Source organism: Lathyrus oleraceus, chromosome 2 (genome assembly GCF_024323335.1).
Source record: "Lathyrus oleraceus cultivar Zhongwan6 chromosome 2, CAAS_Psat_ZW6_1.0, whole genome shotgun sequence".
NCBI lineage: Eukaryota > Viridiplantae > Streptophyta > Magnoliopsida > Fabales > Fabaceae > Lathyrus > Lathyrus oleraceus.
In genome coordinates, this window is record NC_066580.1 from 119,209,686 (window position 1) to 119,229,098 (window position 19,413).

Genomic DNA, 19,413 nt, shown 5'->3' on the forward strand with positions numbered 1-19,413 from the left:
ATTGGATACCTTGAAGTAATCCTAATTCTTGTAAACAATTTAAATCAGGATACCTGGTAGATACGACACCTCGGTGTTGGAAACGCTCGAACTGCTCCCTTTGATAATTATCATCTTCGGATCGGAAGATGATATTTCCGAATTCTTGGTTTCCCGCCATACTGATAAGTGGGTTGAAAGACGTAAAAGGTAAGAAAATGAAATGTATTTTATAGAATGGTTTGTGGTGTATGAAGAAAGGTATGATGGGTATTTATAGGAAAAAATTTGGAAGTTGGAAAGGGAGTGGGTGAAAAATAAATAAATGTGGGTAAATGTGAGTAAATGGGTGAATAAATGGGGAAGGTAAAAAGTGGGTGGTGTAACGGTCGTGTCTCCAACGGTTACTAACGTTCACCTAGTCTGAAGGTGTCACGCTCGTGACAGAGGTGTTACGGGCGTCACAGGCACTTGGTGTGACGACCGTGATGGAGTGTGTGACGCTCGTCACACAGTAAGTTTGCAACGGTCACTGCTTGCGTTCTGCCTAATTTGTATTTTTATTATTTTTTTGTATTTTTTTTTGCTTATGCTTATTTTATTTTGCTATTGTAATGCTTTTAAATTTCCTTGCATGCTATTCTACTACCATAATATATGTATTTCTTTAACAGGCATAGCATATAGTGGATATCATTACTTGTAATTATATAAATTGCATAGATCAAAATAAAATAAACCAATAATGCAATAGCTTCATAAAATAATCATAATGTAACATTGGAAGACCAAAGAAAACATGCGAAAGAAAAACAAATACTAATATTAGAAATAATGTGAAACAAAATTAATAAATAGCCTAAACTAAAACTAAGTAACTAAGAAAAACAACTTCTAGCCACTTGCATGATCTCTGGCTGGAGGAGAAAAGGAGTTAACACGGTTTAGCAACTCGTGGAATTGATTTGTCATACTTCTCATGTATCCCAGAAATTCTTGTCCCATGTTAGCTAACTCTTCTCTGAGGGCGTTTTGTTCTGACATCAAGGCTTGAATGATGGTGTTATAATTATCTCCGGGCATAAGATGTCTAGGATCGGGTATTGCCGACTCTTCGGTCGGGATAGGTTGAGGAGGAGGGTCAATATTATAATAACCAGATGGTGTCTGAGGGTCAGACTCAGCATAAGGAATCTGGTCGTCACAAATCTCATAGTCCTAGATGGATTCAGTAGATCTAGCAGGAGAGGGTATTCCGTTCAGATTGTAGATCCAGTTATTGCGGTTATGAACATTAGTCCTCGGACTAGGCAAGGTGAATAGGCAAAGAACTTGGTTGTTAATTATAAGCTCAAACTCTTCAGGCCCGAGGTTTGCTATAAACATAATGTTGAAGAGGAAAGGTATACTCATAGTCGCAATGCCACAGAAAGGGCTTAGGTCAAGCATAGGTTGACGTAATCTGATAGCATTACCAATCATGGTTATCAATCCGCCTATTTGAATTGGTGCGCGTTCATCTTGGATAAGGCGGTCAAGGTTCGCCAACATAAAAGTGGCACCATTCACAGGACGGTTATGGGAAGCACAAAACATGATGAAGAGTTCATCACGTGAGACTCTAGTAATATTTGACTTCTTCCCAAAAAGGGTGTGGGCCAGGATCTTATGCAAATAACGAAAGGTCGGGTTATGTATGTTTCCAGAAAGAAACTCATGTTCCTCGGGGTCGTCATTTCCAGTCAAACTTCCCCAAAAATGTTCAAGTTCTCTATATTCAAAAAGGTCTTCTTGGCTCACTGTGAATGTATCAAAAGAGGTAGGGAAACCTAAAAGGTTAGTAAAGTCTTGAATTTTAAATTGATACTCTATGTTGAACATTCTGAACTGAATGAAACCTCTGCTTATTCCTTTTCCATGGCTGGGTAGATAGATCAGAGAGCTAAGGAATTCTAGAGTCAGTCTCCGGTAAGTGACGAATTGTCTTCGAATAGGAGTGGTTTCCCACCCTATTTGACTCAGCAAATACAAGACACTCTCTCTTAGTCCAAGGGCAGTCATTGCCCAATCATCAACATACAAACTAGGTAGCATCTCTCTCTCTGCTAGTTCCTCAAACTTTTGTTTCTGAGGTTTCCCTCTGAATTTGATACCCATACGATCAATTTGTCCCATCAGGTTTGTGTTAGCTAGAGAAAAGAAAAACAAGAGTTTTAGTCAGGATTTGGCCAAATGCCGAAAGAAGAAAAAAAGAAAAAAACTTATAAGTTAAAATAAATTAAGAATGAATACTAAATAAAATTTAGAAGAATAATTAAAGAAGTAGTAAAAATAAAATAAAGAATATTTGTGGGTTGTCTCCCACGAAGCGCTTTGTTTAATGTCACAAGCTCGACACAAAAACTATCAAATATAATCTATAACTTCTGGAGGCATTTCGTCTAAGTGCAGGACTTGTGAATCTTCATTCTTCTCTGCATAATGATAATGTTTTAGACGCTTCCCGTTTACGATAAATGGTTCTATAGATTTGCCTTTAATTTCCACAACTCCACTTGGAAAGACATTGGTGATTTGGAAAGGGCCTGACCATCTAGAACGTAGTTTTCCTGGGAATAACTTAAGTCTAGAGTTGAACAAAAGGACTATATCGCCTTGTTTGAAGATTTTTCTGGATATACGTTTATCATGCCATTTTTTCGTTCTTTCTTTGTAGATTCTGGCATTTTCGTAGGCGTCTTGTCGAAGTTCCTCTAATTTGTTTATGTCAAGAATTCGCTTTTCACCAGCGGCCTTATAGTTTAAATTTAGATTTTTAATAGCCCAGTAGGCCTTATGTTCTAATTCTACCGGGAGGTGGCAAGATTTTCCATAACTAAGCTTAAATGGGGTTGTCCCTATGGGAGTTTTGTAAGCGGTTCGATATGCCCATAAAGCTTCTGGTAGTTTTGATGACCAGTCTTTCCTTGAGGTGGCTACTGTTTTTTCCAATATTTGTTTGATTTCTCTGTTAGACACCTCCACTTGTCCACTGGTTTGAGGATGGTAAGGTGTCGCTACTCTATGCCTCACACCATACTTAAACAGTAGTTTTTCGAGTATCTTAGATATGAAATATGATCCACCATCACTGACTACTATTCTTGGGACACCAAATCTCGGAAATATTATATTCTTAAAGAGTCTAGTTACTACTCGTGTGTCGTTTGTTGGAGAAGCTATAGCTTCAATCCATTTTGATACGTAGTCAACCGCTACGAGTATGTACTTGTTACCGAAAGAAGGTGGAAAAGGTCCCATGAAATCTATTCCCCACACGTCGAAAATCTCTACTTCCAAAATGCCCTTTTGTGGCATCTCGTCACGTCTAGATATGTTTCCTGTACGTTGACATCTATCACATTTCTTGATAGCCGCATGCACATCCTTCCATATGTTTGGCCAATAAAAACCGGCTTGTAGGATTTTGGAGCAGGTCTTGGATGTACTTGCATGTCCACCATAAGGAGCGGAGTGACAGTGTTGGATTATATTTTCTATCTCTTCTTCAGGTATACACCGACGGAAAATACCATCGGGGCCTCTTTTGAAAAGTAAAGGGTCATCCCAGTAATAATGTTTTATGTCATGGAAGAATCGTTTCTTTTGTTGGTAAGATAAATTAGGTGGAACTATTCCGGCAGCTAAATAATTGACGAAGTCAGCGTACCATGGTGTAACACATATAGCTAAGGTGGTCTCTACCTGTTTATCAGCTTTATTTTCTTCCAAAGTAGCTATAAGTTTATCGTATGAGAAATCATCGTTGATCGATGTTCTTTCCGGTTCCAGGTTTTCGAGTCTAGAGAGGTGATCTGCTACTACGTTTTCAGTTCCTTTTTTATCTTTGATTTCCAGATCGAATTCTTGTAGCAACAAGATCCACCTTAGGAGTCTAGGTTTATCATCCTTTTTTGTTAAGAGGTACTTAATGGCGGCGTGGTCGGTGTAAACGATTATTTTAGCTCCGACCAAGTAAGAACGAAATTTATCTAGTGCAAATACTACTGCTAAAAGTTCTTTCTCGGTCGTGGCGTAATTCATTTGTGCTTCATCTAGAGTGTAGCGGTGTATTCGTCACTTTATGATTTATTGACTAAATCAAAAGTAAAACATACAAAGAATCGAGTCGCCACCGCACTTTTTTTATCCAAAGAAATGGCTAAAAAGCGAACAAAAGCCTAAGAAGTTTTACACATAGAAAACTAATGAAAAGATCAGAGAATCTGGGTAAGGGGTAAATTACGCAATGGGAAGGTGTTAGGCACCCAAAACGTCCTAGGTACTCCTAGGGAGCCCTTTTCACACATGTTGTACGAAATGTTTATTTGTTTATGAAATATTTATTGTGCAAACATGGATGGAAGAGATGAGAAAAAGAATATACAATTTTATTATTTTTGTGTTTGAACGGATGAACCCGTTGCCTACGTACCTTTCCATGGAAGGTAAGGATCAAAACGCCGTAGTTGGGCTAAAAAATTTCCAAAATATGAGTGGGTTCATTTTAAAACAAAAGCCCTAAGGTCTTTCGTTATCCACGGGAGAAAACTCAACCTTATACAAACAACGAGTCCACCACGTGAGACAAGCTTCAACTTGCTAGTGAGGGGTTAACCCTATAATAAGCAAGGAAGTCTTACAATTCAATCACTAAGGACCAAGGTGAGGTTAACATCAACCAACTAGGATAAATCAAACCTATGGCTAATGTATGAAAACTTATCAAGAATGGACAAAGCCACAAAACAATTGTATGAGTTGGATTAACCAATTAGAATTTATTCACAAAAGATGGTCAAAGTATGATTAGAATTCAATTCAAAAGAAGTATTATGAAATGGAGTTTGAAAAATCAAAGGCCTAAAGCCTAGGTTTCTAATTTGAAATGAAATGAAAATGTTTGCACAATAGTTTCAGGTTGAGATCAACATGCAAATGGAGGTTTAAAGAAACAAAAGGTGGGAGGGTGAGGGAGTGTAAAACTTCTTAGATGTTCACCTCTTGAAATCATATGTAGATGATCCAAGTGATTCCTTTGGAATAGGCAATCAAGGAAAATAAGCAAATGAGCAAAGAAGGTGATATCGGACGCCAATCAATGGACTTATACCAATCTCACAAACAAACATGGATACCGGGTACCAATAAATGGATTTACACCAATCTCCTAAAACAAAACAAATGATACCGGATGCCAATCAATGAACTTATACCAATCTCACAAACAAAAGTGGACACCGGATACCAATCAATGGATTTACACCAATCTCCTAAAATAAAACAAATGATACCGGATGCCAATCAATGGACTTATACCAATCTCACACCATATCATTGGAACAACTGCCAAATAATGGACTTATGCTTGTCTCCTCCATGGACAAAGTAAAATGCTATAAAGCAAAGTTTATGAAATGATATACAAATGATGATGATAAATGCACAAAGGCACACTCAAGCAAATATGCACAAATGAATCAAGTAAGTAAACACACAAGTCAATTAGCACACACTATATACAATCAATTAGGCTCAGACAAGGTTAGACTTTAAAGTCAAGTGGAATGGGGTAATATGAGCTCTTAACCCTAACATTGAGAGTTAGGGTGAAGCAGATGAAATGGCAATGAGGGGTGTGCCTCATAGCTCTTATCCCTGGTCAGGGAGAGCTTTGAATAATAGAATGTGTGGGAGTTCAGAAAGTTGGAATTCTTCTCCACAAATGATTTGACTCTATAAGATCTTGGGTTAATATCCACAATGCATCAACATGTTATGTGAGCAAAGGGATGACACACTGAATAGTAGGAGATGGACTACACATCTCTTTTATCTACCAATTGCCTCATATGAGGACTTTTCCTGCTTGGCACAAAGAGTAAACAATCACAAGCATTGCCACTTAAGGAGGACTTCAGACAGGTGCCTGCCCCGATAACAGGACAGGTCTTCCCGACTACATGAAGAAGAGAGGTTATACCTAAGTGGTTAAGCAACCAAGCAAAAGCAAGTTCAAAGTGAACTTAAGCAACTAATGTACCTGTGGAAACATCAAACAAATCAGTACAACTATACAGACAAACAACCAACAGTTAATATCAACAGTCAAACCCAATAAGCAAAGGCATAAGCCACAAGTCAAGCTCAAATGAGTTAACAACCCTACAAAACACACAATGTTAGTATCAAAAGGCAAACATCAAAATGCTCAAATGATGGAGCATCATGAACCATATAACTTGGATGTTCAACCTGAAATCAAAGCTCAAACATGAGAGGCAAACCACTAGGTCAAAGCCTAGGGTCAAAGATGGAGAAAAAATTCAAAACAGAAGCTGAAAATTAACTTGAATCAACTTCAAACACATCTTGAAACAATCCAAAAGGTCTCACATCAATATCATATACCAAATCCATTTCATGATCCATTGAAGTTCAAGACTATTTTAAAGCTCAAACGTGACCAACCAGAATGAAAAATCTCAATCAAATCAGAAATCAATCAAATAATTCCCAGAAATATCATGCTCATTCATAACATTCATAGTATGCATCATGCAAAAAATCAGAGCAATTGGAATTTAATAGGCAAGGCAAACACATCACATAAGATGAACAAGCAAAGGTGTGACACAAATTGTCACACCTACATTCACATGATCATAAAACAGAAACCACAAATGGTAAAAATACCAAATTAACACCAAAATGTCAAGCCAAGAGTCTAGTTTCATCATGCAAAATTTCAAATTCATTGGATAAAATCTCAACATTTTACAAAAGATATAGGAAGGCAATGTACAAAAGGCATACATGCTCACAAACCCTAGGGCAAAACAAAATCCAGCCAAGCACAATTTATGGAAAAATAACCAAAAAATAATAGACAGAAAATATGACATCATGCAAAAAACCACATATTTTTTGGATCATTATTCAATTATTATTGAATTTTGGAAGATGATGAAAAATATAAAAAATGATGAAGCATAGCATATGAATGAATGGAGCGAAAAGAAATAATATGGCATGGCATTTGAATTTTGTGCCTGGCGCAGAATCGAAGAGGGTATCATTTTGAAATGGATTGGGCGCCAAGCAGCGAAATGCTGCATTTTATTAAAGCCAGGCCTGGTCAACGAAAGTCAGCGCGGGGACAGCCAATAGAAAGCATGCATGGCAAGTGTCATGACCAATCACGATTCAGCCCTAATCTAACACATTCAGAAACGGAAAAGCGTGGCATATGGATTGAAAGCATTGCCTAAACATGAACGCTGTAGGAAAATTCGCAGGTAATGAAGAACACATGAAGATGAAGATGAAGATCATGAAGATCTTCATCTGGATTTTCCAGAAAAATCCAAAGTGTCCAGAAATTAACATGGCGCATATCATTGTAAAGATCTTGCATCATACAACATGAATCAACACGCATTTCATCAAAAAACATCACAACACGCATGGATCGAAGCAAGGAAGATTCATTATCAAAACTTTAAACAACCAGTTCTCACTCAATTCAGCATGGATTCACACGATTCAAAGCCTAAACTACTCAGGATCACAAGATCTATCATAATATGGCAATGAAAATCAAAATTATGAGATGCGATTTGTAACCTCTTGTAGAAGCAGAACTGGATTTGGTGTTGTTCAAGCCTTGTGGTGCTCAAAATCTCCTCTAGAACTCTTGTATGGATGATTGGAAGAGGAATTACAGCTCAATTGCACACGAACTTGCAAGAATTTGGATCTGCCATTGTAGCTTCAAGCTTTGCAAATGCTCCAACCTTGCACGATTTCTACTGGTTCTGTGGATGATTCTGCTCAAGAACAACTCAAACACAAGGATTAAGCAAGAGGAATGGATTGGAAATGAAGAAATTGGAAGAAAATTTTGAGAGAAAATTTTTGTATTCTAGATCTAGATCTGAAAATTGTGATGTTGTTTTTGCAGAAACAGTTAGGATTTACTATATATATGCTGTGTTAATTATCCCTTAATCATGTTTAAGCAATTGGCAAAGTGGATTAGCAAAATGTGGTGCATATGCAAATTAGCAAATTCACCTCATGCATGAAATGCATGGTGAATAGTGCACGAAAATCCAATCCAAATTCACTTAAAATCCTGTTTTGGAGCTATTGGCAATGATAGAATGTTCAAATAATTAGCCAATTTTAAACTTTAATTTTCCCTCCAAAAATTAAGTGAATTTGCACATGATTTTGTGATGATAATTGATGAAATGCAATGCATGATTTTGAAAGTAGATGTCAAAATGAGAATTTAGCAAAAAGAACCACTTGAATTGGAGCTTTGGTTGAGAAGTTATGTCCATTTGAATCTCCATGTACACCTTGCCATGTTTTGATCATATCTTCTTAACCACACATGAGAAATTGATGATCTTGGACTTTTTGGAAATGGGAGAGAACGATCTATAACTTTCATGTTCAACAAAATTTCATTTGAAGCTTTTTTAATGATGTAATTTGAAGTTGAAGTTAGGTTAAAACCTTTCCATTTTTGGCAATTTTGAATTATAGGTCACTTTCTATTTTTGGAAGGTTTTGACCTGACTTTATTTTCTTCAATGTTGATGTTTGAAATGTCAAATGAGACTTGTTTGAACATGAATGAAGTATTTCTAATCACTTCCCACTTCCAAATCCACAGTTGACTGAGTAGTTGACTTTCTAGGCCTCCAGTTGACCTGGCAATGTTTTGATGAATTTCAAGCCTCTACCACTTGGGATTTTGATTCAAAATGATATCATAGCTCATGTAAGCTCTTGATAATGATAATGGGGTCCAAATTCTCAAGAATAGCCACCATCTATAGCTCAATGAATGCACTGACTGCCTTGACCTGTGATTGCTTCATCTGCAAGACAAGGGTTAGATGACATATTTTTGTACTTTTGGTTAGTGATAAAAGGAAAGCAATGATATACAAATGCAATGAATATGCTTGGTGATCAAGAATCACTCTCAGAAAGATAACCCACCCACAGGGAAGGAGGTAAGGTGCACAATGATCCTTGAGGCAATGAATGGTATGATATGATGCCATGAGGGATCTTAGGGACAAAATTGGGGTTTTACAGATGCCCCTATTTAAGGTCATTCTATCCGGAGAAGTGAAGTTTAGAAATCTTCATCTCGACGCGATAGAATGGGCTTAAATAATAGTAATGAGACAAATTTTGGTCCCTAAGAGACCTCATGGTGCAGATGTATGCATGCAAAAAAAAAAACTTTGTGGGGAATATGGGTCCACAAAGAAGGAAAGACGATCCATCGGAGTAATACACTCACCAGGAACAGAGACTCTAACAAGACTCTCATGGGAAAAAAGAAAAAGAATGCGTGAGCAGGACACGACTATGAATTAGGGTAAAACTGACATGGCGTGAACAAGACACGACTGGACCGGAGACCTTACTGGGGAATGAAGGACTCAACTGGGGAAAAGAAAGAATTCCAAAGGAAGACACCTCCATTGGAAAGACTCAAGCTGACTCAAACTATCCACAAAGGATACCTCGGATGAAAATCCAGACTCGGACCAAGGAAAAGATTCACAAAGAACCTCCCTGCCGGGGAAAATTTGCATATATTGGGGAAAACGCCAATACAGCAAAAGGGTAAAAATCACAACAAGAAACTCCACTGGAGAAGGTCTAACAAAGAGATTCTCCTGATGAAGCAACAAAGAATGAGGTGTTACCGGTATAAGGGAAACAAACTCAGGAAGAATGAATATCTAAGACCGGTATAAGGGTGAGAGATATCAATCAACCAAACATCTGAGAAAGACCTGAAAAAGGTACATCAACTCAGGAAAATCTGACTCCACAGGGGACCAAGGTCATAATAGGGAGCAGAAAGGATGGAACACCAGGGATACCGGTTACTGGGAATATAATAGGTGACCGACCAAAGCGTGAATTGGTATATACGCCAAAACACTCATCATCCGAAAGGAGGGCTTGAAAAAGAAAATCGACTTACAGGATGGACATTCGAATCCACAACAGGAAAACGAATCTTACTCAACTGGGGACACAACCCCAAAGAGCGCATGAGATATAATATCCATTACCGTCAGAACGTGGATAGTATACTCGCATGAGATATATTATCTATTACCGTAAGAACATAGACAATACACTCGCATGGAAGGAAACACCAGGGATACCGGTTTTTGGGTATATAATAGGTGACCTACCGAAAACGTGAATTGGTATATATGCCAAGACACTCATCATCCAAAACACAAACTTTGTCAAAGGATGGATATTCGATTCTACAAAGAATACGAATCTTACTCAACTGGGGGAAATCAACAAAGGATTCCAACCAAAGAGCGAAAGAGATATATTATTCATTACCGTTAGAACGTGAATAATACACTCGAAAAGGAAGACACCAGAGATATCGGTTACTGGGTATATAATAGGTGATCAACCAAAAAGAGAAACAATCGATACCACAACAACAGGGTAAACGATAGATAACTCACAGGGGATAAATTGCAAGCATCCGACAATTATCCAAGAAACAAAGAATATTCGATTCCACAAAGGAATAACGAATCTTACTCGACTGGGGAAACACAACAGGCTTCGACTGAAGAGTGCATGAGATATATTATCCATTACCGTCAGAACGTGAATAACATACTCGCATAGAAGATTATCCACAATCGGTTACTGGGTTAATAAAGGACAAATCGACCGAAAAGAAAGGCATCGGGATACCAAAACTAGGTATATAATGATGACCAATCAAAGGGAGCAACAATCATTACCAAGCAAAAGGGTAAATGAAAACAAGACCCGCTGGGGATGAATTGCATAAACAACAATTATCCACAAGGACTTGCTGGCGACTTCAAGGGGATAAAATTGCAGGCAAATGGCAATTATCCAGAAGAAGATTTGCTGGGGATACAATTGCTAGAAAAAGGCAATTATCCAGAAGCAAGGGAGGAATATCAACATCGAATACTGGATGAAGATAACCGCAAAGAGTAACCATCATCGGTTAGAATGAACAACAAGGTTAACTCTGCAAAGGGGAGAAATTAGGGTTTACAACTACCAAATACGGGGTAGAATACCAAAACTCTGGCTAGGGATAGGGTTGCTAGCATCCGGCAACTATCCACAAGAAAGCACAAACTCCATTGGGAATAAGACCACAACAACATAGGATTTACAACTACCGAATACTGGGTAGAAGACCACAAAATCCACCATCAACCAGAACGAACCACAAAGGTTACCTCTGCTAGGGGAAAAGAGATGGGACTTACAACTACCGAATACTGGGTAGTAGCCATCAACTCTGATGAGGATAAAAAGATAGGGTTTACATCTACCGAATACGGGGTAGGAAACCAAACAACTCCGCGTGGGGATGAAAGAATCACAATTTCGCACGGGAACAAAAATAGGGTTTATAACAAACCACCAACTGCTGAAGAGCAGAAAAATTAGGATTTACGACTACCGAATATTGGGTAGAAAACCAACGACTCTTGCTGAGGAATAAAAGGTATATAACCACAAATTCCGCCAAGAAGAGGGAACATAGGACTTACAACTACCGGTATGAGGGTAGAGGCCCAAAAGATTCCGCTGGGGATAAAAAGAATTATTGCCGGTTACTGGGCAATTCATTCATTTATTCCACAGGGAAGCACAAGAAACAGTTGACAAATTCCAATTCAGGGTCAAACCAAAAAGACAGACTGAATCAAAACTCATCCTAATGAGGATATAACTCAAATAGGAAAATCCATCCCAATATATGTGTTGGGAGGAAACGGAAGAAACCGTCATCCACGAGGATATATCTCAGTGGGGAACTGCAGAAGGAAAGACAGACACTACCAATTGTGGCAGACACCACCAGGTATGATGAAGTTGCTCAAATCCTTGGCATCCTCTTCCAAGATAGCAGCAGCTTCCTCAGCTTGGTCAGCATGGATGAAACCTCCACTCTTGAACAAACCTTGCTCGTTGAATGCCCCAGAAGAATAGCCAATGCCAGCCCGAGATTTATTATCTTCAAGCTCAATCATTTTTCCTAAACCAGCAACTGCACCATATTCAATGGCCAGTTTCGCATCACGGTAGGAAGCAAATGAAGGAAACTTCTTCTCAATCGGCTCAGCAATAGACAAAGCTTGGAACGGCGTTCCAACTTCATCCTCAGCATCAATATATGAGAAAGAAGACAGGTGGCTAACCAGGAGAGCCTTTTCTCCCCCTACCACAACCAATTTCTTATTCTTGACGAATTTCAGCTTCTGGTGTAGGGTGGATGTCACGGCGCCAGCCTCGTGAATCCATGGTCTACCAAGGAGACAGGTATAAGATGGGTGGATATCCATAACCTGAAAGGTGATCTGGAAATCACTTGGTCCAATCTTGATTGGGAGATCAACTTCCCCAATCACGGTCTTACGCGACCCATCGAAAGCTTTCACAACAACACCACTCTGCCTCATGGGAGCCCCCTGATATGACAGTCTCGAAAGAGTGGTCTTCGGCAATACGTTTAGAGATGACCCAGTGTCCACCAGCACGTTGGACATGGCGTCAGTCTTGCAATTCATGGAAATATGTAAAGCCATGTTGTAGTCTCTTCCCTCCTCAGGGAGATCAGCGTCACAGAAACTTAAAGTGTTGCAAGCAGTGATGTTTGCAACTATACTATCAAACTGTTCAATTGTGACATCATGATCAACATAAGCCACGTCCAATACTTTCTGCAGAGCCTCCCTATGGGGTTCTGAATTCAGAAGCAAAGATAACACGGATATCTTGGACGGCGTTTGTAGAAGCTAGTCTACAACATTGTACTCACTCTTCTTGATGAGCCTCATCATCTCATCACTTTCTTCATTCACAGTGCCACTCGGGCCAACAGAAGAAGTAGGAGTCTTTTGTACAGAGGAGGGTTTGGCAATAGGTGCCGGATTCTGAACATTCACAGCAGTCCCAACTGGACACTCAGTAGAATCAGAAGCAACAGCCCTAGCCTGAGGCTTCGGCGCAGAAAACACACGACCACTACGGGTTAACCCGCTCACATCAGCAATATTAACGACGGAAGTTGATGGCAACGACACTTCTTTCCCATCTTCTACAGCAGCGGGATTAGAGCGGAAGGGAATAGCTTTATCCGAAGAATAAGGCACAGGGCCTGCAGGCTTGATTACCAGAGAAGGAGAAACCTTCGGCTTGCTACCATCATAACGGATGATAACAGGCTCGGGCAATTTGAACACCGGAGAAATAACATTCACCTCTGGTTCATCTTCATCAACATTTCGATTCTGCAGAATCTCAATGGTACCTTCATCCAACAGCTCTTGAAGCTCTCTTCGCACTTGGCGACAACCCAATCTATTGACGGACAGTCAGAGCAATTGGAATTCAATAGGCAAGGCAAACACATCACATAAGATGAACAAGCAAAGGTGTGACACAAATTGTCACACCTACATTCACATGATCATAAAACAGAAACCACAAATGGTAAAAATACCAAATCAACACAAAAATGTCAAGCCAATAGTCTAGTTTCATCATGCAAAATTTCAAATTCATTGGATAAAATCTCAGCATTTCACAAAAGATATGGCAAGGCACTGTACAAAAGGCATACATGCTCACAAACCCTAGGGAAAAACAAAATCCAGCCAAGCACAATTTATGGAAAAATAACCGAAAAATAATAGACAGAAAATATGACATCATGCAAAAAACCACATATTTTTTGGATCATTATTCAATTATTTATGAATTTTGGAAGATGATGAAAAATAAAAAAAAAATGATGAAGCATAGCATATGAATGAATGGAGGGAAAAGAAATAATATGGCATGGCATTTGAATTTTGTGCTTGGCGCGGAATCGAAGAGAGTATCATTTTGAAATGGATTGGGCGTCAAGCAGCGAAACGCTGCGTTTTATTAAAGCCAGGCCTGGTCAACGAAAGTCAGCGCGGGGAAAGCCAATAGAAAGCATGCATGGCAAGTGTCATGACCAATCACGATTCAGCCCTAATCTAACACATTCAGAAACGGAAAAGCGTGGCATATGGATTGAAAGCGTTGCCTAAACATGAACGCTGTAGGAAAATTCGCAGGTAATGAAGAACACATGAAGATGAAGATGAAGATCATGAAGATCTTCATCTGGATTTTCCAGAAAAATGCAAAGTGTCCAGAAATTAACATGGCGCATATCATTGTAAAGATCTTGCATCATACAACATGAATCAACACGCATTTCATCAAAAAACATCACAACATGCATGGATCGAAGCAAGGAAGATTCATTATCAAAACTTTAAACAACCAGTTCTCACTCAATTCAGCATGGATTCACACGATTCAAAGCCTAAACTACTCAGCATCACAAGATCTATCATAATATGGCAATGAAAATCAAAATTATGAGATGCGATTTGTACCCTCTTGTAGAAGCAGAACTGGATTTGGTGTTGTTCAAGCCTTGCGGTGCTCAAAATCTCCTCTAGAACTCTTGTATGGATGATTGGAAGAGGAATTACAGCTCAATTGCACACGAACTTGCAAGAATTTGGATCTGCCATTGTAGCTTCAAGCTTTGCAAATGCTCCAACCTTGCACGATTTCTACTTGTTCTACGGATGATCCTGCTCAAGAACAACTCAAACACAAGGATTAAGCAAGAGGAATGGATTGGAAATGAAGAAATTGGAAGAAACTTTTGAGAGAAAATTTTTGTATTCTAGATCTAGATCTGAAAATTATGATGTTGTTTTTGCAGAAACAGTTAGGATTTACTATATATATGTTGTGTTAATTATCCCTTAATCATGTTTAAGCAATTGACAAAGTGGATTAGCAAAATGTGGTGCATATGCAAATTAGCAAATTCACCTCATGCATGAAATGCATGGTGAATAGTGCATGAAAATCCAATCCAAATTCACTTAAAATCCTGTTTTGGAGCTATTGGTAATGATAGAATGTTCAAATAATTAGCCAATTTTAAACTTTAATTTTCCCTCCAAAAATTAAGTGAATTTGCACATGATTTTGTGATGATAATTGATGAAATGTAATGCATGATTTTGAAAGTAGATGTCAAAATGAGAATTTAGCAAAAAGAACCACTTGAATTGGAGCTTTGGTTGAGAAGTTATGTCCATTTGAATCTCCATGTACACCTTGCCATGTTTTGATCATATCTTCTTAACCACACATGAGAAATTGATGATCTTGGACTTTTTGGAAATGGGAGAGAAAGATCTACAACTTTAAGGTTCAACAAAATTTCATTTGAAGCTTTTTTGGTGATGTAATTTGAAGTTGAAGTTAGGTTAAAACCTTTCCATTTTTGGCAATTTTGAATTATAGGTCACTTTCTATTTTTGAAAAGTTTTGACCTGACTTTATTTTCTTCAATGTTGATGTTTGAAATGTCAAATGAGACTTTTTTGAACATGAATGAAGTATTTCTAATCACTTCCCACCTCCAAATCCACAGTTGATTGAGCAGTTGACTTTCTAGGCCTCCAGTTGACCTGGCAATGTTTTGATGAAATTCAAGCCTCTACCACTTGGGATTTTGATTCAAAATGATATCATAGCTCATGTAAGCTCTTGATAATGATTATGGGGTCCAAATTCTCAAGAATAGCCACCATCTATAGCTCAATGAATGCACTGACTGCCTTGACCTGTGATTGCTTCATCTGCAAGACAAGGGTTAGATGACATATTTTTGTACTTTTGGTTAGTGATAAAAGGAAAGCAATGATATACAAATGCAATGAATATGCTTGGTGATCAAGAATCACTCTTAGAAAGATAACCCACCCACAGGGAAGGAGGTAAGGTGCACAATGATCCTTGAGGCAATGAATGGTATGATATGATGCCATGAGGGATCTTAGGGACAAAATTGGGGTCTTACATAGAGTTCTACTTACGTAATATATGACGTGAAGTTTTTTATCCTTTCGTTGTCCTAAAACAGTGCCTACGGCGTAATCACTTGCGTCACACATTATTTCGAATGGTTCATTCCAATCCGGGGTCTGCATTATTGGTGCGGAGATCAATGCTTGTTTAAGCGCTTGAAATGCTTCTAAACATTTATTGTCAAAGATGAATTCAGCATCTTTCATTAATAATTCGGTCAAAGGTTTAGTTATTTTAGAGAAATCTTTAATGAATCGTCGGTAAAAACCGGCGTGTCCTAAGAAGCTTCGTACTTCCCTCACAGTTTTCGGAGGTTGAAGGTTTTCGATTACTTCTATTTTGGCTTTGTCTACTTCAATTCCTTTATGTGATATGATGTGTCCTAAAACAATTCCTTCTTGTACCATAAAGTGACATTTTTCCCAATTAAGTACTAGGTTTACTTTTACACATCGCTCTAGAACTCTTTCTAGGTTTTCAAGACATTCTTCAAAGCTTTGTCCGCATACGGAAAAATCGTCCATAAATACTTCCATGATGTTTTCGAGAAAACCGGTGAATATTGCCATCATGCACCTTTGAAAGGTTGCGGGAGCATTGCACAAGCCAAACGGCATTCGTCGATAAGCGAAGGTACCAAAAGGACATGTGAATGTTGTCTTTTCTTGGTCATCAGGGTGAATTGGTATTTGAAAGAAGCCTGAATAACCGTCTAGATAGCAGAAATGAGAATGTTTTGCTAATCGTTCTAACATCTGGTCTATGAATGGTAAAGGGAAATGATCTTTTCGGGTTGCTTTGTTTAGTTTCCTATAGTCAATGCACATTCTCCATCCCGATTCGATTCGATTGGTTATAGTTTCTCCTTTTTCATTTTCAATAACTGTTATACCTCCTTTCTTTGGTACTACGTGTACAGGACTAACCCATTTGCTATCAGATATAGGATATATGATACCTGCTTCTAATAACTTTGTTACTTCCTTCTTCACTACCTCACTCAGGATCGGGTTTAGTCTCCTCTGATGTTCCCTAGAGGTTTTACAATCTTCTTCTAGCATGATGCGATGCATACAAATAGAAGGACTTATCCCTTTAAGATCGGTGATGTTGTATCCTAGTGCGGTTGGATATTTTCTTAAGATATGTAGGAGTTTTTCGGTTTCGAGTTTTCCTAGGTCTGCATTAACTATTACTGGTCGTTCAAGTTCTAAGTCTAGGAATTCATATCTCAGATTTTTGGGAAGTGTTTTCAGGTCGAGGTTTGGTTTCTTAAGGCATTGCGCAGGATCCGATGTTATTGCTAAACATTGGTTAAGTTTGTCTTCTACACGATAGTCAGACAATTTGTCATTTTCTAACTCTGTTTCTTTTATGCATTCATCGATGATATCCATGAAGTAACATGTGTCATCTATTGCAGGTTCTTTCAAAAATTGGGAGAGAATGAACTCAATTTTCTCTTCTCCTACTTCGAAAGTGAGTCGTCCTCGTTTTACGTCTATGATCGCACCGGCGGTTGCTAAGAATGGTCTTCCCAATATAATGGGTGTAACTTCATCTTCTCTAATATCCATAATTATAAAATCGGTTGGAATGTAGAATTGACCTATGCGCACAGGAACATTTTCAAGAATTCCTACAGGATATCTAACGGAACGATCTGCTAGTTGCACATACATTTTAGTTGGTCTTAATTCTCCAATTTCTAGTTTCTTGCATATGGATAAAGGCATAACACTGATACCGGCTCCTAAATCGCATAGAGCTTTATCTATGACAAATTTTCCTATGTGATAGGGTATAGAGAAACTACCAGGATCCTTAAGTTTTGGAGGCATATTCTGGATTATGGCGCTACATTCAGTAGTGAGTGTAACGGTTTCGCTATCTTCAAGTTTCCTTTTATTAGAAAGAATTTCATTTAAGAACTTAGCATACGAGGGCATCTGCGTAATAACTTCGGTAAACGGAATTGTGACGTTTAATTGTTTCAGTAAGTCAACAAATTTTTTAAATTTACCAGCGTCTTTGGATTTAATAAGCCTTTGAGGGTAAGGGATAGGTGGTTTATAAGGTGGTGGAGGTACATAAGGTTCTTTCTTTTCTACGGTTTCCTTATTACTCTCTTCCTTTTCCTAGGTTTACTTTCTTCCTCAGTTGACTTTTTAGAGTTTTGGTTTTCCATCCTTGGATCAGACGGTCCTTCTAGTTTCGTTCCACTTCTTAATATGATGGCATGAGCGTGGCTTTTCGGGTTAGGTTGGGGCTGTTCAGGAAATGTACCAGTTGGGGCAGCAGTAGGCGCTTGTTGTTGAGCTACTTGTGAGATTTGTGTTTCCAGCATTTTGTTATGGGTAGCCAGGGCATCTACTTTACTTGCTAGTTGTTTAATTTGTTCGCTAGTGTGTACATTCTGGTTTAAGAAATCTTTATTGGTTTGTTGTTGAGAAGCTATGAAGTTCTCCATCATGATTTCCAAGTTGGATTTCCTAGGAACGTTATTGTTAGGTGTAGATGGGATCGGCTTTTGATATCCCGGAGGTATAGCTGGGGCTTGATTGGGAGCTTGTCCTGGTGCGTATAAAGCATTATTACTCTTATATGAAAAATTAGGATGGTTCTTCCAATTAGAGTTATAGGTATGCGAGTAGGGATTTCCTTGAGCATAATTCACTTGTTCTGCTTGGATTCCTGTTAGGAGTTGACAATCTGCAGGAGTGTGACCTTGGATTCCACAGACTTCACAATTCTGAGTTGCGGCAACCACGGTGGCTGGAGGTGATACATTTAAACTTTCAATTTTCTGGGCCAGAGCTTCCACTTTTGCATTAACATGATCAAGGCTACTTATCTCGTACATGCCACTTTTCGTTTGAGGTTTTTCTACCATTGTTCGGTCGCTTCCCATCTGATAATGGTTTTGGGCCATGCTTTCGATAAGTTGATAAGCATCAGCATGAGGTTTATCCATAAGCGCACCACCTGCGGCGGCGGCTATTGTTAATCTTGTGTTGTACAAGAGACCATTATAGTAGGTATGAATTACTAACCAGTCCTCTAAACCATGGTGTGGACAAAGTCTCATCATGTCTTTGTATCTTTCCCATGCTTCGAAAAGAGACTCGTTATCTTTCTGTTTAAATCCATTTATCTGGGCTCTCAACACAACTGTTTTGCTTGGAGGAAAATATCGGGCAAGAAAGACTTTCTTCAACTCGTTCCATGTGGTGACTGAGTTGGAAGGAAGAGACTGAAGCCATCTTTTAGCTTTATCTCTTAACGAGAAAGGAAAGAGACGAAGTCGAATTTCCTCTGAAGTGACACCATTAGCTTTAACAGTATCAGCGTATTGGACAAATACGGATAAATGAAGGTTTGGATCCTCGGTAG

The 19,413-nt window shown here is 38.6% G+C and overlaps 1 pseudogene; it reads left to right on the forward strand.

Annotated features, from left to right (window-relative positions):
- Positions 1-19,082: 19,082 nt before the first annotated feature.
- On the forward strand, positions 19,083-19,182 carry LOC127125184 (uncharacterized; annotated as a pseudogene).
- The last annotated feature ends 231 nt before the right edge of the window (positions 19,183-19,413 follow it).